Raw genomic sequence first — 21,765 nt, 5'->3', positions numbered from 1 at the left:
ATTATATTATATATATATTTTTATTGCATATAACTATGCAAATTTTTAAAAAATGCAATTGGACGATAAAATATTTAATATCAGAAATATGAGTAATCTATTGGTGAGTTGGCCTCTAAGTGATAAGCAAAGTGCTACAATCCAGCATACTGTGAGATAATAATAATAGTGTTTGGACACTTTGAAACACATCACCGGTAAAATAAAGATGTACCTAAATACCATATATGGTCGAAATTTGATGGAAAAGTGCAAAAAAGGTTTAAATATTTGTCTTGGACAGTTGCTTCAACAAATATTTTTCTTATGCACGAATAAACTTCATTAATTTGTAAAACACATTTATAATTTTACATCCAATGACACACGGTAAAAAAAATTGAGCTGTGACAGGGATATTATTGCTGATTATAGCCAAACATATAGCTGAAAACGAACGAAGGAATTTAGAAAGATCCCTGGATCAACGAAAATGAATATCCTTGACCATTTTCCATATACCAGGGATATCGTATAGTCAAACTCCTAATAAGTGTAGCTATAATAGGGATATTAAGAATAGGTCTCTGAAGCAATTATCGGAAGAGCACCGGTGCATTATGGGAGCAGCGAAATAAAATGGCGACGGTCTAATCGGGAGCAGTGACAGGTGAGATTTAATTTGGACAATTAAACACTTTTTCCCACTTAAAATGTGCGAGAATGTTAATATTAAATGAAGTTTATGTTGCAGTAATAATAATTAAAATTTGTTTCGATTGTAGGCGATAACTATATTAAAATATCAAGAAACGCAATAAAAACAACAAACTTGACCTCCAAATGCATTACACAGATTTCAGGGAAATTAATTTTCGCGATACCAGACGAAAAATTGGCTACTGTAAGTTAATATATTTCTATAACAACTAAATTTTTTTTCTAATCTGAAGATAATACAATTATACATAATCTGTCGAAAATAATAAACTTTCGAACTTAGCAATTTTGTCCAAATTCCTGATTCACGAGAACAATTTACATAAAGTAACTAAATGTGTAACTCTTCTAACTAAACGTTTTACCTAATTCAAGCGTACACTTTCTTTGAGTTTAATATATTCTCGATTCACTCTTTCAACTCAAGAATTTTTTTTCCGTGCATAACTATTTATTACAAGAGCATTACGTAAGCCTTAGTAGCAGTAGCATCTCTACAAAATAAATCTACATTCTCAAATTATTCTGTTTCAGTTCAAATTGCTACCTTCAGATTTAGTGTTTATCATTTTCAAATATTATATTTCATATCATATGACAGCTATTTCCTACAACATTGTTAAAATAATTTTTTTGTTTTCTGTCCTGTCAAAATGAAGATCATGCAATTTTTAAAAAATGGTACTAATATTTATTCTTACTCCGCGTAATATCATACATAATTTTTTTGGCATAAGATGTTCTCTCACGTCTAAGAAACCGTTTAAATAACTTTCTTTTTTAAAACAAAGTTTATGATAGCTTCTTAAAATAAAAGCGGCAATGATGCCTGCTAAGGATAATACATTGGTTAAATCATTTGTTCTAAAACCTGCATTATAAAAATCATCGAGAAGTTCTGTTCTTTTTCCTTCTTGGTTACAACATAAGCTATGCAATTTTTCAAAAGCAACTTTGGCATTCGCTCCTGGTTCACCTAATATAACGCAGAAGTTACGCAGCGTAAAACATTTTCTCTCCTTTTCTTCATCAATAAAATGCTTTATATTCTGTTTGTTATTTCCATGCACGTCAAACAAGTATTACACAATACTGGACAGTATTGTTAAATTTATTCCTTTTTCTTCTAAAATTTTTTAATAATATGTTTAATTTCCTTCTACATCAAACCAAAGATTATATAAGTCTTTAAAATCTTTTGCAGCATTAGCCTCTGCTCCATATAAAATACTGGACATAATAGTAAGCTTAATTCTTCCATCTTATATTATTTTAAAATATTTACTTTTATTCCCTTCTATGTCAAACCAAACATAAGGCGTCTGCAGCATAAGCTCCCGCTCTGACTAAAATACTGGAAATAGTAGCTAAACGGATTCCTTTTTTTCTACAACTTTTAAATAACGTTTCTTACTTTTATAGCATTACCTTTTAATAGAAAACGTATTCTTCTCCCTAGTTCTTACTAAGAGAAAGAACTGACTTAAACAAATTTTCCCGTCTGTTGTATGGGCTTTTTAATAAGACAAATGTTGTATCTTGAAAACACCAGATATAAAACAATTTGAATAGGTTCATATAGAGGAAACCATCTAGCTTGTTATCTAATATTATAGAATTATTAAATTCATTGGCTTGGATTTATGCAGTATTTATAAGAAATAGAACGATTTAGTATAATTTACACGATTTTTAATTTATATATTATTTTAAAGGTTACAAAACGTTTAAAGCGAAACTTTAATACGATAGCATTTTTTTGTTCCGAGGATCAATTAAGAAAATGGCAAAAGATAAATCTTATAGATTTTTGACGCTGAAAACGAATCTGGTAGAAAGACTTGTCTAGTACGTCAGGTTTTGGAGTGAATTTCGGTTAAATGGTCAAAAATCTAAAAGATTCACTAATATAATTTTTTTTTCAAGAAATGGGCTAATCATTTTATGTTCGCTTAGCCAAAAATTTCTATCATTGTACCCAGGAAATAAAAATCCATTCACTTCTGTTTAATGGGTTTCGAAGTCTTTTGAATTCCGTTTTCGTCACTAGAATTCCAAAATTGCCGCCGATTTGTTTTTTCAAGACTTTTAGTCGTTATAATATTGTTGACTAACTTACATGCCGTAAAAGACTAATAACTGAAATAGCAAAAGGAATCTAGTAGACCTGCACATGATTTCTTTTAATCTTTCGATAATTTATAAATTAAAAAATGGTGTGAAATATGTCAGCTTAGCCACAAAAAAGTCGCTCTCATTCAAAAAGAAGGAAACCGATTCAATATAACCTTGCTTAAAATGGTCATTGCTGTACATGGCAGATTCGAAGCTGCTTGAGAAAATGACCGATTCACATAGTCGCAAACCGATTCTGTTTTAACTTTCTAAATCTGCAAATGACAGATACGCAATTCACAGAGTTGCCTTTTCAATGGATTCTTTTTTCCTGTTTTTCCTGAGTATTAGAAGTTAAACCATATTAAGTCCGTTACATAAAACTGACTTTATCTCAGAAACTTTCAAATTTTTAAAAACTTTTGAAAGAATATTTTCCTGCGATTTTCATGGTATGAATTTGAAATTATTGGACTAATTATTCTCAAGTCTACAGAAAAGAACCTACGTAGGGCGCTACGAAAGTTTTGTAACACGCGAAACCTATTGGAAGAAGAAAGATGATCCTTGCGTCATTGGGAAGAGCGTCAAAAATTAGGTAGGAAGAGGAAACCTGTTGACTAAGGTCTCAGTATAGTCTATGCACGCAGCCCGGAACGATTGAGAAATGGCGTCGTGGACAAAGGAAGAATATCGTTCGATAATTTGATACCACTTTTCTCGCGGTTTAAGTGTAGACCAAAGTTTTGAGGAAATGTCTCCGGTATAGGGTAAGGATTGTCCGCATCGCACAACAATTTTCCAATGGTACAAACATTTCGAAAGGGGGAATTTCGGTCTCGCGGACGACTCGCGCTCAGGTCGACCGCTGGAAGTGGTGACATCGAAAAACATTGCGTCTGTGAATAATCCACTAAATGATAATAGAAGAATCACGTACCGGCAGATACAGCAAATGTTACACATTAGTGCACCAGCAGTCCATCGAATTCTGCATGGACATTTACATGTTAGGAAGGTTTGTACTCTATGGGTACTACATGCTTTGACCGAGGAGCAAATGGCAGCGAGAGTAAAGTTGTGCCAAAAAATGCTAAAAAGATTCAAATCGGGGTCTTCTCGGGATGTAAATAGTATTATAACAGGGGACGAAACCTGGCTATATTATTACGACGTTCGAACAAAATCACAAAACAAGATCTGACTGTTTGAGGATGAGGATGCTCCAGTAGAAGTGCGGAAGTCTCGAGCTGTAAACAAAAGAATGATTGCATTATTCTTTGGGAAACGCGGCATTGTGGATAGGGTCGTACTAGAAAACCAGCGTACAGTCACCTCTTTCTGGTATACTCAGGTATGTTTACCCCAAGTCATAAACCAATTCAAAAACATCAGGCCGAAATCTCGACTCCGCACCTAGCTATTCCACTACAACAATGCACTGCATCACAGAGTGAAGGTCACAGTAGCTTTTTTTCAACTCTGGACTGACTATTCTAGATCGCCCTCCTACAGTCCAGATCTTGCTCACTGTGACTTTGGTTTGTTTTCAGAAGTAAAAAAACAACTAAAAGGGCGTCGATTTACTAACGAAACTTACGTTTTGAGGGCGTGGGACGAAGCGTGTGCAGATCTTCCAGAAGAAAAGTGGCAGGGTTGGTTCGATGACTGCTTTCGACGTATGAAAAAGTGTATTCACTGCGGTGGAAAGTACTTCGAAAAACTATAAAAGGTTCGTCTGTATTGCAAAACATTCGTAGCGCCCTATGTATAGTTACTATTCATGCGACTGCTGCTGAGAAGTCTTTCTATGACATCTGATATGAGTAGTAAGGATGCCGATGCAATCTGATATGCTTGTGGCTCTAAATTCTAATTTTGATTACTGTTCACATAATTTTTTGCTGGAAAATCCATGGATTGGATACGCTCTTAAAAGGAGACACGACAGCTCATGCAATTTATATGTGGCCCATACATTCGGTAATAAAAGAGCATCTTCCGGCGGACCGAGATGACGGAAAGGATACTCTACAGAGTTTCCTCACAGTATCCGCATATTATCCCTTCCGTATCATGCAACAAAAAAAACTCAACAACAAACTCTAAAAAACTCAACAAAAAAAACAGCTAATTATTATACCTATCATTTACATGGCAACAAGTTTAATGCCCATCTTGTTCTTTTTTGAGTTTTTAATGCATGATACAAAAGGGATACTATGTGGATACTATAAGGATACATTGTAGACTATCCTTTCCGTACAATCGGTTCGCTAGGGCCACTAGAGATAAATGGCATCGAATGGCTTTGATGAATCTAATCTCTATTGATGCTCTTTCATTTAAAAAAGTAGTGGCCAAATATAAATTCCCTGCGATGTGATTTCTCCTTGTTAGGCACTCAAAGTTATGCTAATGATTTAGGTATAACTTGCATTAGCGAACATGGCTGACTTTTAAGTTTGCCTTTCTAAGCAATCTTTGGATGAATCAGAAATTGCAAATGAGAAGGTTTACAGAAGTATGCCGAATGCCTTCTTGCAAAAAAGTTAAAGTATTCTGATGTCAAGAAATTACTACTGCTTGGAATAGTGAAACCTACGATATAACTGATTACTTCATGTAAGGGATATCTTGGTCTGAGCATGTTTAGGCTACCTTTGACTTGTATTTCATCAGCCAATCTGACGAATAATAAAGAGATAATCCCGAGGGGCTAACTACACGGAGATAAATCTAGTTTGAAAACCTGGGTATCATTGTTAGAAATATGTGACTCAGTTTAAGAAAAGTAAAGGAATTCATTTTCACGTTGGGCCATCTGACAAAGATTAATTTACAATTATTAGGAATGGCAGTTAAATGGTTCAGCCTAAAATCTTGTGTCTAGACTAGCAAAAGGTTAGACCGTTAGGGACTGAGTGTAAGAACGCGTGTGGAGTAGGAGGTAAAGTATATAGCAATAAAAGATTGATTGCTATAATAGGCTTTGTTCGAACATGCTTATATTCGAAAATAGTAGATTAGAGCAATGAAAGGTTGGTCAATTAGTTATCAATGGAAGAACAGGTTATAAGGAAAGTAAGAAAAATAAACAGACATTCTTATATATGCTTAAAAATGTGAGGCAGACTCGAAAAAGATAATTGAATATAATGATAAATTTGCACAAAAAAAGGTTTTATTTATATTAACTGCACTTTATTTATTTTCGAAATTATGAAATTGTACTTACGGTCACTTACGAACATAATCGCACGCTCAAACGCTATGAAAAAGCGCACCCGCTGGGGGATTCGAACCCTGCCTAAACAACCTAAAACTTAAGCCTTCGCACGCTCTAGCGAATGAAGCTAATGTATCGCTTGGATTGTCTTGAAAAAATTTCAGCCAAGATTTTACGCTGAAAAGCCAGGGCTAAAAAAGGAATATATTTTTTTCTATTTTTTCGTTTCATACATTTTATATGAATAGGTGGATTTAATAATGTTCTATCAACCTATTTAATTTAATTTATTTAAATTTTAATAGTTACATCTTTTATAAAAATATTCATTTGACTTGTGATTTTTGTTCAAATTGTAAATCTCGACAATTTAATGGATTTATTACTTTCAGATGCATTATAAGAAAAAAAGTAATTAAATTTTGAGTGAACTTTCCAGCCTAGAAAAAGAATCGAATGTTTATAGTTCTACTAAGGGGCCATTCACAAAGTACGTGAAACGTTCTTTAGGAACTTTCCCCCCCCCCCCCCTTCTCCCTTCGCCATACTTTTGCCATTGATTTTAACATGGGAAATGATATTTCGGCAGACCCCCCCCCCCCTCCTAAACATATCACGTATTTTGTGAATAACCCCTAATCTGATTTAATAAAAATCTGAAAGAAACAACAAAAGCAGCTAAAATAAATCATTTATTAGAACATTTAAGTCAAGAAATAAGTTCTTATAATGCAAATGTTCAAATACTTAGACCTTTATAAAATTTTGCTAAAAGCTCGTAATTATTTGTACATCTTTAGGAAATCTTATATTGATCTGCGGGAAAGCTTAAGAGAATTCTTGGAGCAATTCTTGGAAATCTCTCAGAAATCTAGCATTTGTGAGAAAGCTTGGAAATCTTTGGCTAAGTATGGACAGAGGTGATTTGTGTGGAGCATTTACACATACGCTCCTATACGTGGAACGAACAGCCGACTGAATCCGAAAGCGGCCGACCTTAGCCGAGTCTATAGGATCCCACGTGAATTCTGATCGTGAGCAGCGTCGGAAATCTCGGAACTCCCAGCAATCTCAAGGCAGCTGCCATTAATAAACTGTATTATTGAGCTCCTGCAATCGACGCAATAGACGCGAATGCGCTCTTCAGAGATGCGTAACTTTGTGGACCGACAAAAAAATATTATTTAAAAAATGTATGTCTCAGAACGCAGGTTCAGGAAATTGATGGAATTTACGAAAATAATGGAATTTGCGGAATTCATAGAATTCATAGAGTTCACGGAAATCATGGAGTTCGCCGAATTATTGGAATTAATGGTATTTGCGGAATTTATGAAATTCGCAAAATTCATGGATTACACGGAATTTATGATATTCGCGGAATTCGTGGAATACGTGGAATTTGGCTTAATCGCGGAATTCATGGTATTCACCTAATTCATGGAATTCGCGGAATTTATGAAATTCATGAGATTCGTGGAATTTCCGGCATTCAAGGAATTCATGGTGTACGCGGAATTCATGGAATTCGCGGAATTTAAGGAATTGATGGAATTCTTGTAAATTGCGGAATTAATTGAATACGTGGAATTTGTGAAATTCATATAATTCATGAAATTCCTGGAATTCTCGGAATTTATAAAATTTATGGAATTTTCGAAATGCATGAAATTCGTGATATTCGCAAAATTCATAGAATTCACGGAATTCATAGATTTTTTAGAAATCGCTGAATTAATGGAATTTACGGATTTCATGGGATTCACACATTTCATTGGATTCACGGAATTTATAGATTGCACGGAAATAATTAATTCATGGATTTCAAATCATTCATGGAATTCCGTGAATTAATTGGAAAAATGTTAAAATAAAATGTGCTAAATAATTTTCTCGAGTGGTTTGTATAGAAGGATTTCCTGTAGCCTTTTTTTTAACGCCTGACACAATAAATATTTTCTAATGAAGTTAGAAAGCTAATGAAATTCCACGTAAATCGTCCCTAATAGAGATAATTTTGTATTTTTAAACAGGACATATCACGAGAAAAGAAAAGAGATGATCTAGAGAAGTTGTAGGCAAAAATATTGAATTTATAGCATGCAATCTCTGGAATCTTATCTTTGATTTAAGCTAATAAAGCTTTCAAAATCTTCCAGGTTTCCAGAGATATGGCCAAAAATTAAAAATTTCCGTGACCAAAAATTAGAAAATTAAAATTAGAAAATTAAGTAATATACATATAATAATTAATACAAAAGTAATGATATTTACGAAATCCTTGTTTCGCCATAGAAACAATTTCACGTAGGTTTATTTAGATCTGCATATCCTGATAATTATTTACTGAAAATAATTCACGCGATAATGAAATAAGTAAGAAAAATTTACGGAAAAACATTATTGAGTAAATGACTAGTTGCCGTATTAATGGACCGAGGAAGACATGTGTGAATCGGGATATACATTTTTAAAATTAATTATTAATGTATTGTAGTCAGATTTGAACCATAAGATACATCACTATTCAATAATAAAAAAAAAAATAAAGGAGAAGCCCCCTTGTTATTCACAAATCTGAAGTTGTTTATTTAGTTAAACGAAAAGGAAGAATAGTGAAAAACATTATTTACATCAATCATTTGCGTTTTCAAAATGTGCTTTAATTGTACAAAAATATGAAGTATGTATGATAGAAAACTGTCTTAATAACTAGACGTAAAACAAATCTGTACTTCTTAACTGGGAAACAGTTCATCGTAAAAAAACATCGCATACATACTTTTTAGTTTTTCTATACAAGCAGATACATTTTATTGAATTGTAAAAATTACCGCTTATAAAAAAACCAACATTTATTTTAAAAATAACAGAAAGTAGAAGGTGCATCTCTAGATTTCTTTAAAATAAGGCCTCGTCAATCAATAACGTCAACCACGTTTAATGCCTAAAAAATGTCGTATATTACAACAACCATTTTCCACAAGATTGGTCCAATATTTTGTTTTGTTTCCTTCCTTGTCAAAACAAAGAGCATGCAATTTCCTAAAAACAGTTACAATATTAATTCCTACTCCGCGTAATATCATACATAATTTTTTGGGCCCAAAATGGTCCTCCTCGAATAAGAAGTGATTGAAATGATTTGCTTTATCAAAATAAAGTTCATGAAAGCTTCTTAAAATAAAAGCGGCATTATTTCCTCCCGAAGATAATATATTAGACAAATCACTCGAGCTAAAGCCTGCATCATAGAAATCATCTAAAATTTCTGTTCTTTTTCCTTCTTTATTAAAACATAGGCAATGCAATTTTTCAAAAGCACCCTTAACATTAGCTCCTGATCCAGTTAATATAACGGACAAGTTACTTAGCGTAAAACATTTTTCCCTTTCTTCTTTCTCAATAAAGTCCTTTAAATGCTGTTTATTATTTCCTTGTGCATCAAAAAAGGTATCATACAATTCTTTGAAAGCTTTAACCGCGCTAGCTCCTGCTCTATTTAGAACACTGAATATATTAGTTGAATTTATTCCTTTTCCTTCTAGAGTTCTTAAATAATTTGTTTCATTTCCTTCTGTGTCAAACCAAAGATCATGTAAGTCTTTAAAAGCTTTTGCAGCGTCAGCTCCTGCATTATGTAAAATGCTGGACATACCAGTTAGCTTTATTCCGTTTTCTACTATGGTTTTTAGATATTGCGTTTTATTTCCTTCTGCATCAAACCAAAGTTCCTATAAGTCTTTGAAACTTTTTGCAGCATTATCTGCTGAACCATTTAAAATACTGGACATATTAATTAGATGTATTCCATGTCTCTCTAAATTTTTTAAATATTTTGTTTTATTTCCTTCTAAATCAAACCAAAGGTCGAATAAGTCTTTAAAAGCACCTGCTGCATTAGAAGCCGCTCTAAATAATATATTAGACATAGTAGCTAAACGTATTCCTTTTTTTTCTAGAATTTTCAAATATCTTGTCTTATTTCCTTCTACATCAAACCAAAGATTATATAATCCTTTAAAAGCTTTTTTAGCATTACTTCCAGTTCCACTTAAAATATAGGCCATACTAATTAGACTTACTTCGTTTCTCTTTACAATTTCTAGCATTTCTTCTTTAATTAAAATATCTAAGAACGGACGAAATGCAAATGATTCTTGTCTGCCAACCACAGTTTTAGCAAATTTAATTTCTTCATCAATATTTTTATTTAGAATTTCCGGATAACTTATTATATTACGTTTTATATCTTCAAAAATCTCTTTCATTATTCTTTGTGTGATGGGACCAACTTCATGAGATTCGGACCAACGTAAAGCTATCTCATGTAATTCCTCGTAATTATATGGAGCGTTATTAGAATTATTATCGGTTCTGATACGCTCTTTAATAGTTCTATTCAATACTGTCGTATTGAGTTGATTAACTGCAAATATTAGTTTATTTAAAAACTTTTCTTTTATTTCTTTTTCACTCTTATCAGAAAGTCTTCCTTCTTCTTTCTCTTTTTGTAAAGAAGGTGGAAGCTTTAAGAAACTTAAAAGCTTTTCTCTTGTTTCTTCCTGTGAAAATTGATAAAGACCATTCTCATTTATACCCGAAATATTTCTTAAAATTTTGTACTTTTTCTTTTGAATATCAATACTACAAAATTTTAAAGGATAGAAATCTTTAGAGCGTCCTTGTTTTAATCTATTTTCTGCTGTAAGATCTAGGTCTGCATTAGTATAGATAATAAAATATCTTATATTATTTTCAAAATCTTCATTGAAAAGTGCAAAATGTTTATTAATAGAAAACATATTCTTCTCCTTAGTTTTTACCAAGGGAAATAACTGACTAAAACCAATTTTAGTATCTGCTGTGTAAGCTTTTACGCAAGTGATCCTACCTTTGTAATTAATATTAATGTCATTAGATACACCGTCGCTCTTTCCTTCAAAATTTATGGAAAGCATGAGTTTATGCAAAAACATGTCATGCAAGACAAGCACTAACAAATTGAATTCATAAATAATCCCAGGTATATCATTGATTAATTTTCCAAGTTGTTTATGCTTTTCAACAGCTGTCAAATCGCTTATTACTTCTTCTTGTAAAGCTGTATAATCGTACTGAGCATTACTATTCTTGTCTATTTCATTTTTAATAATGCTGTTCAGTTCTTATCTCTTAGGCTGATTGACTGCAAATACTACTTTAGCAAAAAAGTCTTCTTTTACTTTTTTTTCAAATCTCTGGGACAATTGTCTTTTTGTTATCACTTTTTGCACAGCAGTCGAAAATTGTAAACGCTTTAAAAATTCTTCTCTTGTTGCTGCGTCTTGTGAAAATTGATAAAAGCCTTGCTTTCCTGTATCATCAGTTATATACAAGAAATCCTTCAAAATGTCAAAATTCACCATGCTATCAAATGTAAAAGGATAAATGTTTTTAGATCGCCCTTGTCTTAATCTCATTTCTTTTGTTAAATCCAGGCCTGAATTTGTATAGACAATAAAATATTCTATAGAATTTGTTAAAGTTTCTACTTCAGATATTTTATACTGAACAAAACTATTAAAGTAAGTATTGATAGAAAAACTTCGATTTACTTTAGTGAATAATCTATCATAACTAATATTTTCTTTTACATAACGGTTTTCTACATTTTCAATCTGTATGTAAATAGAATTTTCTTTGTAACGAAGAACAATGTCATTAAATTTATCAATTTTAGAATATCCAAACCCTAAAGACAATGTAGGATATTTTTGTCGAAGCGTATACTTTCTAAGCAAGCAAAGTATCGATAAGTCTAATTGATACATAAGTCTAATCAATCGATGAGGGAGATTACTTCTTTGTTGATTAGCTTGATCAGCATTTTGCAATTTGTTAGACAAATCCTGCCTGGATACATCTTGTAAATCATCTACTTCTGCAGGTAGGTTGTGGGTCGTATTTTCGTATCTACCAACATTTTCACGTCCAGACACGATACGATTGCTCTAGAAAATTAAAATACACTTTTACTTCCAAATCTCGTTCATAAATAATGATGGAGTTGAAAAACAATATTTCTATGATTCTAATTTAAATTTGAACAATTTTAAGTCCATTATTATGTTTCTTTCTCGATAATATTGGTGTTAATGTATAGACCCGGATTTAAATATAATTTTTTATCAGAGAAACGCCACGTGTTAAAAAACTTTTGCGACCCCCATCCTATGTGACACTTTGCGATATGAGGGCAGACTCATCCCTCTTCTTCACAGCAACAAGTAATATGTCGATGTTCCCTTATCAGTGAAGTCGTTTCTCCTTGATTCTACAGAACCAGTGTGAAATGTAAAAATTCCTTTTTCCTCCTTGAATCTAAAATTACAAATCCTTACCATATAATTATTAAATTCATCCTGCCATTTCTTGGATAGTAATTGGATGGCTGAATAGGATTTCGAAACACATGTCCTCAACTGATCTCATAACTATTTTACTCTCTCTCTCTTAATTATCAATTGCAAATTCATGATTATTATAATAAACAAATTGTAATGTATAACCTTTATTGCTGATTATCCTGGAACATGCTTCAGCTATCTTAGAATTTATAACTATTTTAATACCCTAAACCGTTTGATGTTATCTACATGGCTAGCGCAAGTGGTACTAAAAATCACTGCTGACTTTGAAACGTGATTACTTATTCAACGAATAATAGAGAAACTGTTTCAAAAAACCACTAGAAAGTTCAAATACGAACAATTCATTAATAAAACTTTCCCTGAAGGTAAAAATTCTGCAGTTTTGAAAAGCAGTTACTTTTATTAGACAAATTCCTTCCTGTAACCTCGTTTTTGTTGTTACAGACTCTGTTTAGTGCAATTTTTAAAGCTGAAAGAGTACTTTTAGTTGAGCTACTATTAATGAAATAATGATTTACAAGCAGGGAATTAAGTCCGATCCAAGATCTTAACTAAAATTTTTTTAAATTGGTTTTCGAAACAGGCTGCGAGCAGGGACACCTCCCTCAAAATCAGGCAGATTTTTATGGCCAGGAGAAGTTGTGTCGACCGTATTTTTACTTAAGAAGTTCAAGACGACTCGGGTTTGCGCCACATCTAAAATACGTCTGCGACTATACATTGTTTAATGTAAACTCAAACCACATAATCTGAAGGGACTTTTGCTCTCTAGATCAAAACGATTTTGTTGCAAAATGTTCTTGTTATTATTTTTTGTTTGTAATCGAAAATCGAGCATCTTTTTTGCGCCCGCGAAGTGCAACGGGTCAGCTAGCATTGTATGCACGACTGTAGTCACCCAGTTAGCTTCAAGTTGAATAAAATATTGAAGCACAGATTTTTCGTCGCTTAGGGTAATGTACGTTTATTTAAAAAATGTCCTTTTATAACGCTGAATCACATTGAGCGAATTTTTTAAATCGTTATTCTATAGCAAGTTGAAAATTACAAGGTTTAATTTTACGAAAAAATTATTTCAGTAACCTGCCCCGCTTCCTCTTTAACACTTCTAGTAGACAAGAGTACCAGTTTGTATTTCAAAAATGTGTATACCCTGGCGGACCAAAGGAACCGAATGGAGCCTCTACAAAGTACCCATAAAGACCTCATTGGGTCCCCGTTCGGTTCCTTTTTAAAAAACTCGAAAAAACAGCATAATAAACTTTTAAATTGTTGAAATTCAGATTCTACGTTAAAATTCCCTATGGAAGGTCATGAAATAATCGCAATAGTTTTTTTTGCAACGGTAAAAAGTTAAAAAAAATATATAAGACGTATAACGCCTGTTGACTGCTACTTACAGGCGACTGCTACTTACTTACTTACTTTTTACCGTTGCAAAAAAAAACTATTACGATTATTTCGTAACCTTCTATAGGGAATTTCAACGTAGAATCCGAATTTCAACAATTTAAAAGTTGATTTTGCTGTTTTTTCGAGTTTTTAAAAAAGGAACCGAATGGGGATCCAATGGGGTGTTTATGAAGAAAAAAGAGGAAATCTAATTTTCAGGCTAAAGCTTTTGACCGATACAGCCTTATAAAGAATAACAAAAAGATAATCAATCAAAATAAATAGATAACTCAGGACCCGAAAATGGTTTTGGAGTCTACGGAGATCATAATAGGTAAACTTTATGTTATTGGGGTCACTGAACACGGATCCATGCGCAGAATTGAGCCGGCACGTCAGGATTTGCAGTAAAATTCGAAAATTGGTTGAAAACCTGGAATTTCTGCATAAATTTCGTCCCAAAGCCTACAAACTCCAAATTAATAAGTCCTAAACCCATAAACTAACAAGCCCCAAAACCCACAAACACCAAACTACAAACTCAAAACCCACACACCTAAAACCCACAAACCCACAGGATCCATATACACAAACGTACAATCCCCACACCAGCAATCCCAAACCCACGAACCACAAACCCAGAAACCCCAAACCCACAAGCTCCATATCCACAAACGTACAAATCCCTAGCCCACAAACCCCAAACCCACCAACCCCAAATTATACCAATTTCTCAATTGGTATTATAAGATGTGAGGTATTTGTGTTTGTGGAATTGAGGTTGGTAGGTTTGAGTTTTGTGACTTTGGGTTCTAGAGTCTGGTGTTTGTGAGTTTGTTGGCGAATAAGTTTGGAAACTTGAGCTCAGTTAATGTCAAGGTATATGAAGTTTTAAAGTCTAATGTCACGATGTGGCGCTTGTTTAGCGTGATTCCGCTTGCCTCTCACGATAGGGTGCTTGTTTAGTGAGAGTCCGCTTGTCTCTCACGACATTTGTTCTTCAAAACTCGATCAATTCTCATCCTTTCTTGTCGGAATAACGTGCCCTTCTTGTTTCAAACGATCTGCGAATAGGTCTTCGTTTATGTGGTGTTTTAGTATCACGCTGTAGACCCCAGCAGTAATCAGCCATCATATTTTCATTCCAAACACACTGGTATCTTCGTTTCATTGTTTTAATATCCTGATGAAACCTTTCATCCTGTTCCTCACTGAAAGCCCGAAGATGGGTTTGGGGTTTGTACGTTTGTGTATATCGAGCTTGTGAGTTTGGGGTTTGTGGGTTTGGCTTTTGTACGTTTCCTATGGAGCTTGTAGGTTTAGGGTTTGAGGGTTTGTGGTTTGTGATTATGGAGCTTGTGTATTTGGGGTTTGTGAGTTTGGAACTTGTGGGTTTGGAGCTTGTTGGTTTGACGTTTGTTGATAGGAGCTTGTGGGTTAGGGCTTGTTGATTTTGGGTAGAGTAGAGGAGATGAAAGAAATAATTGAAGAAAATAAAGAAGAGATTAGGCTTATAATAGGTTCGATTTCAATGCAAGAAGAGGAGATAGATGAGGAGGGTAATGGGGAGAAGAGAGAGGAAGAAATCCAAAGATAAAGTCGTAAATGGGGAGGGAAAAAAGTTGTTGAAGAACTTGGAGGAGTTGGGATGGTTTATCTTAAATGGAAATATAGAGGGATATGAGGAAGGAGAATACACGGACCGTTAATTGATTATGTGATAGTGGATGATGAGGTAAGAGAGAAGGTGAAGAAACTAGAGGTAGGTGATTATATTGATTCGGATCACTTTCCTTTATTAGTGACATTAGGGGGAGAAAAAAGTGATAGCAATATGAATAAAAAAAAACGAAGGTAAAAAGTATAGGAAAAGGGGATTAGTCTAGGCTAGGAAAATAACGGTTTAGAGGATTGCAAAGAGAAAAAAGGAGGTCAGAAAGGAATTAAGAAACTGGAGAAAAGAGGAAGAGAATAAAAGGTTTGAGGAAGAGGCGGAGAAGGCTAGGCCAGAAGAAAAGGTATGGAAGGTAGTAAATAGAGAAAGAAAATGAAGAAAAAGAGTAAATAAAGATATTGAAATGGTAGAATGGAAAAAATATTTTTTGTAATTGCTAAGAGTAGAGAGAAAAGTTACGAAGGGAGGAAAATATTATGGAGAAAGAGATGAGAAAGAGGACATAACCAGGGAAGAAATAGTGAAGGTTTTAGGAATAATGAAAGATGAAAAAGCACCTGGTATAGATGAGATTCCAAAAGAAGTATGGAAATATGGAGGGACGGAACTAGAGGAATGGGCATGGATAATGTGTAATCGAGTATGGAGAGTAGAGAGGTGGCCAGAGTTATGGAAAGGAGAAGTAATTATACCAATAGTAAAATAGTCAAAGGAGAGGAGGTTAAAGATAATAGGGGTGCGACGTTGATGCCAACTCAGCATAAAATATATGTGCCTGTTTTGTCGGAGAGATTGAAGAAAGAATTTGACGAAAAAAGATAGAGTCACCATATCAAACAGGGTTTAGAAAAGGGAAGGGGGGTAATGAACAACATATATGTTCTGAACTATCTAGTGAATAAGAGGATTAAAATATATATAAAAAATAGAATAAGTTATATTGAAGAAGGGGATGAGAGAGGGATTAATAAAAAGAGTATCGGAAATTTATAGAGACACAAAAATCAAGGTATTTAATATATTAATATCAGAGTTGGAAGATGAAAAAAGGAAAAAAGGTTGGGGAAAGAAAAGATCTATACAGTGGCATATGCAGACTACATAGTGTTAATGGCAGAGGATGCAGAAGGGATGACGGGCTTAATTACAGGATTAAAGAAATACTTGGATGGGAAAAAGCTGAATTTAAATGTAGAAAAGACAAAAATAATTAGGTTTAGAAAAGGAATGGGAAGAAAGAAAGAATCAAACGGGAGATGGAAGGGAATAAAGTTAGAAGAAGTAAAAGATTTTAAATATTTGAGATATATCGTGCAAACGAACGGAAATCATAGAGCTTATATAAGAGAAAGGATCAAAAATGAAGCAGGGGTAATGAAAGAGATATTAAAAATAGGAAAAAGAAGGTTAACAAAAATGGAAAAGGAGAATGTGGTTATTTGATACACAGGTATGGCCGGTATTTGCTTATGGAGCAGAGATATGGGGATGAAAAAAAGGAAAGATATTGAGAGTTTACAAGAAAGGACACTGGGGCCCTAGGGGCAGACTGGAGGACGCCAGGATATATGGTGAGAGAAGAAGCTCAAAGGGATAATTTAAGTATAAGAGCGGGAAAGAGGGCATGAAAATTTACGACGAAGCCTAAAGAGGAAAAGGGACAGGATTTATCGAGAAAATGTTTCATGGAGGTAGAAGAGAGGAGATGGAGGACGATAAAATTAACGAGGATGGGAAGAAGAAAGGATGGAATTTTATAATGCTAGAAACATAGAAGACGGCACTATGAAGAATTGGAAAAAAGGGATGGAAAGACAATTAATAGAAAGATGGTAGACATTTAGAGAATCAAAATACAATGAATAGTGTTAGATGATAAGAGAGGAAGGTGTACCAAAGTGTTTAGAAAATGGATGGAGAAAGAGAAGGTGGACAGGAATAGAAATATTTAAATTGGGAAACGAGGCAAGGGAGGGTATGTATGAGGAAAAAGAAGAGAACAGAAAGTGTAGAATATGTGAATGAGAGAAGGAAACATGGCCGCATGTATAGAAAGGATGTAGGAGATGAATAGAAGAGGAAGCAAGCTGGCAAGAGAATATGGTTAAGATTCTAGGGGAGGATGAGTTAGGAGAAGAATGAATAGAAGAGTTGAAGGGTGCTAACGACAAATTAGAGGTATCAAAAAACGTGAAAGAAAAAAGAAACATAAGTCGCTTAGATTAGAAGCATAAAAATTGTGAGTAATGTTTATGTCATAGTATAAGTAGACTAAGAAGCGTTTGCGTTCTCATTCTCTCACTCTCTTTCGCTTGCGCTCTAGCTTTCGTTCGCTCGCTCACTAATAAGTTCTAAATTGCATTATCATAGGAAATAGAGCAAAGGACGTCTATGGCGTTCTGTAGGTTCGACATACGTCACCAAAAGCCAGTTTGTTCTGGATTGTCATTGTGCAAAGAAAATATTTTTCAAAAGCTTTGAAAATGTCGAATTACGTACCTGTAAGGGCCTTTTTGTGGGGAAGTTTAATAACGTTCTTTCATTTGAAGAAAGCGGCTGTTGAAAGTTATAGATTATTGGTTGAAGCTTACAGGGAAAAAACCCAAGAAACTTGTGAACGATGGTTTGAACAGTTTAAAACTGGTGACTTCGATATAGAAGACAAGGAGCGTCCAGGTCAGTCAAAAAAGTTTGAAGATAAAGTTTTGCAAGCTTTATTGGATGAAGACTCAAGGCAGACAATGAAGCAAATGGCAAATGCATTGAATGTTGGCCAATCCACCATTTCCGAACGTCTAAATGCATTGTCAATGGTCTAGAATATAGGGAAATGGGTAGATTATCAATCGAAAGACAGAGACATTGAAAAGCCAAAAACCAGTTGTGAAATTCCGCTAGCGTCTAAAAATTAATAATGGAATTGATAAAAAATATTTCTATATTAAACTCCCCACTCACTGTTCGTCTTGCGAGCTATTTTTAATTTTACCAAAAAGGTCCTCCGATTGTACTTTTTTATAATAAACACCTAGGCTAAGATGTACTACTGAGCAAATAAAATACAACAGAAAACAATATGTTACATAATAGTTATTTTTTAGAATTAATATTATTATGATTTTTATTGTACACAAATAACCATATGTCTTGCACTGTTGTAATATATGGTTGCCATATCAAGGAAAAATGAAATTTCCTTTCATGAATATTCAGTTTCGAAATTCCGAAAATAAAATTTATGTAAAATCAGGAATTAAAAAAATAAAAATTAAGTCAAACAGATAGTTTATTTTTTTTCCTGCCTTGTCAATACAAAGATCATGTAATTTTTTTTAAGTAGGACCAATATTATTTCCTAATCCCAGTAATATCATATGTAATTTTTCCAGCCTAAAATGTTCTTCCTGGACTAAGAAGTGATCACATTCCCTATGGGATAAAATATAGGGCCCAAAGTTTAATTTTTTGTCTCCTTCATAGGGTACTTTTTCGCTCTCAAAGGGTTACCAATTCATGATAAATTCAGAAGATTTAAGAACAATTAAAGTTACATTTCAATGAATTCAAGTGAATTGGAAAAATGCTACAAAATCCATTTATTTCCGTAAAACTGGAATGAATTTAGATGGATTTAAAATAAAAGAGAAGAATTCGATAAATTTTATAAAAATTCAACACAAATTATTTTAAAAAATCCATTGGATGTAAAATAATTTGAAAATATGAAAAAATTAATTGAATTCAGTAACTCTGAAATAGGCTTAGAAAAATTCAAGAAAGTTAAAAAGATTTAATGAAATAAAATAAAAACAGTTAAAAATGCATTGAATTAAGTAGGATTAAATCAATGTAGACGAATCGTAGTAAATTAAAAAAATTTCAGAGAATTACAAACATTTAAAAGAATTTAGGATGAATTGCAAAAAATTCAAATCTCTTCAAATCTTTGAAACCCTACTTGGATAACTATAAATTTCGAGTGATTTTGAGAAATTCAAAAGAAATGAGAAGAATTAGACGGAAATTCATAACAAATCAACCTAAATTAAAAAAGCAATCAAGAGAATTGAAAACATTAAAAAAAATATTGAAAAATATTGAATTGGGTAGGATTGATTAAATTAGAAGAATTCAAAAGAATTTAAAGGGATTTAGGATAACTTAACAAGAACTCATGGCGAATTCCAAATAAATTGCAAAAAATATTTCAAAATCTCTTCAAATATTCAAAAACCCTATGAAATCCCCCATGCCTTGTGAGAAAATTGTGAAATCCTTTAAAATATTAAAATCCCTTAAAATTATCAAAACCTTTTGAAATCCCTTGTAATTGTTTTAATCTTTTGAAAATGCCTTGGAATCTTTTAAAATTTCGAATCCTTTGATATATTTCGAAAGCCCTAGAGACATTTTAAAGCCCTTGAAAACGCCTGAGAATGCTTTAAAATGCCCTCAAGTATTTCAAATCCTCTTAAATCGCATGAAATTACTGAAATCAATAAAACATGCATTTATAATGTTATAAATAACCCAAATTATTTAAAATCCTTTACACTGCATTCATACATACTTCGTACATTTAGAGAAATTCAAGGGAATTAAAAAATTCCAGAGAATTGCAAAGAATTCAGGGCGAATACCAAACCTCTTCAAACTTCTTATGAATAAATTCTTTAAAACCCACTAAAAAATGATAAAATCCGAGAAATTCTGTGATGATATTTGATGAAATGATGAAAATGGTATTAAAATACATTGGGAGTTTTATAATCCCTTATACTCAATGGGACCCTCGAACATCTTATAGAATAACGTGAAATCTTTTTAAAAATTCTTCGAAATCTTAAAAAATTTCCTAAAATACTTCATATTAAATGCACCTGAAATGATTCAAAAGTATTAAATATCCCTAAAATCTTAAAAACCCTTTAAATTATTGGAATCTTGAAAATTTCTCAGAACCTTTATAAATATTCTGAAATATTTCCAAGAATTCAAGATAAATGTTCAAAAATAGGTATATACCTGAAATGAGGAGTGATTAAACCAAGAATTAATTTATTAAATAAAAAGTGACTAATGTCATATTTTAATTTAGAAAAGTGTGTAATAGTGTTACTTCTTGCAGTCATTCTATGATTTTTGTTTTTTTCAAAGCGCCTGACTCAAATAGAGTACCCATACCGATCAAATCTTGAAAATAGGGTACTTTGGAGACATTAACTAGACGTTAACTTTAACAGTAGTTATATAAATAATTCCCTCTTTGAAATGTCCTTTTATTTTACAAAAATATGAATATAACTTATATTAAGTGGAAAACAGTTCATCCTAGAGTCAAATATCGCATATACATACTTTTTAGTTTTCCTATTAACGTAAATAAACTTTATGGATTTATGGAAATTAGCGCCTCTAACAATACTACAAAGTGTTTAAACAATAACAAATTTAGGGTACTTCGGGTTGTACGGTTTCACAATGCCCGTATACTTTCTGTGCCACATAATGTCACTACTATACATTACAATGAAATCACTTTTGCAGCAGTTATATTAATTAATAAACATTGTCTATTAATATTGTCTTTTTGTTTTAATATCAATATTGTCTTTATGAATTGATATAATATTAAAAAGCAGATCGAGCATCTTTAGATTTTGTTTAAATAAGGCCACGTCCATCAATAACGTCAACCACGTTTAATGCCTAAAAAATTTCGTATATTACAACAACTATCTTCCACAAAATTGGTCCAATATTTTGTTTTGTTTCCCTCCTTGTCAAAACAAAGCTCATGCAATTTTTGAAAAATAGGACCAATATTATTTCCCACTCGGCGTAATATCATACATAACTTTTTTAGCTCAAAACCTTCATTCTCGACAAAGAAGTGATTTAAATAATTTTCTTTATCAAAACAGAGTTTATGAAAGTTTCTCAAAATAGAAGCGGCATTATTCCCTCCTGAACATAATATATTAGATAAACCACTTGATGTAAAACCTGCCTTATAAAAATCATCTAGCAGTTCTGTTCTTTTTCCTTCTTCTCTAAAACAAACTCTATGAAATTTTTCAAAAGCACCTTTAGCATTAGCTTTTGATCCACCTAATACGAGGGTGGATTGATAAGTTTCTGGCCTGACCAAGAGATGGCGTCACTAGGCCTACCTTGAGGTGGCGTTCTATAGTACCATCCTTAGATAGCTTGTAGCTATAGTTTCAGCCCGATCGCCATGT

The 21,765-nt window shown here is 33.0% G+C and overlaps 1 protein-coding gene across 1 annotated transcript in view; it reads right to left on the bottom strand.

The window, feature by feature from the left end:
* LOC117175155 (cylicin-2-like) overlaps positions 1-21,765 on the bottom strand; it is a 112,600-nt gene that overhangs the window by 513 nt on the left and 90,322 nt on the right. The window lies entirely within an intron of this gene.

This window comes from Belonocnema kinseyi, chromosome 1, assembly GCF_010883055.1.
Source record: "Belonocnema kinseyi isolate 2016_QV_RU_SX_M_011 chromosome 1, B_treatae_v1, whole genome shotgun sequence".
NCBI lineage: Eukaryota > Metazoa > Arthropoda > Insecta > Hymenoptera > Cynipidae > Belonocnema > Belonocnema kinseyi.
This window is presented reverse-complemented; position numbering and strand designations above follow the sequence as displayed.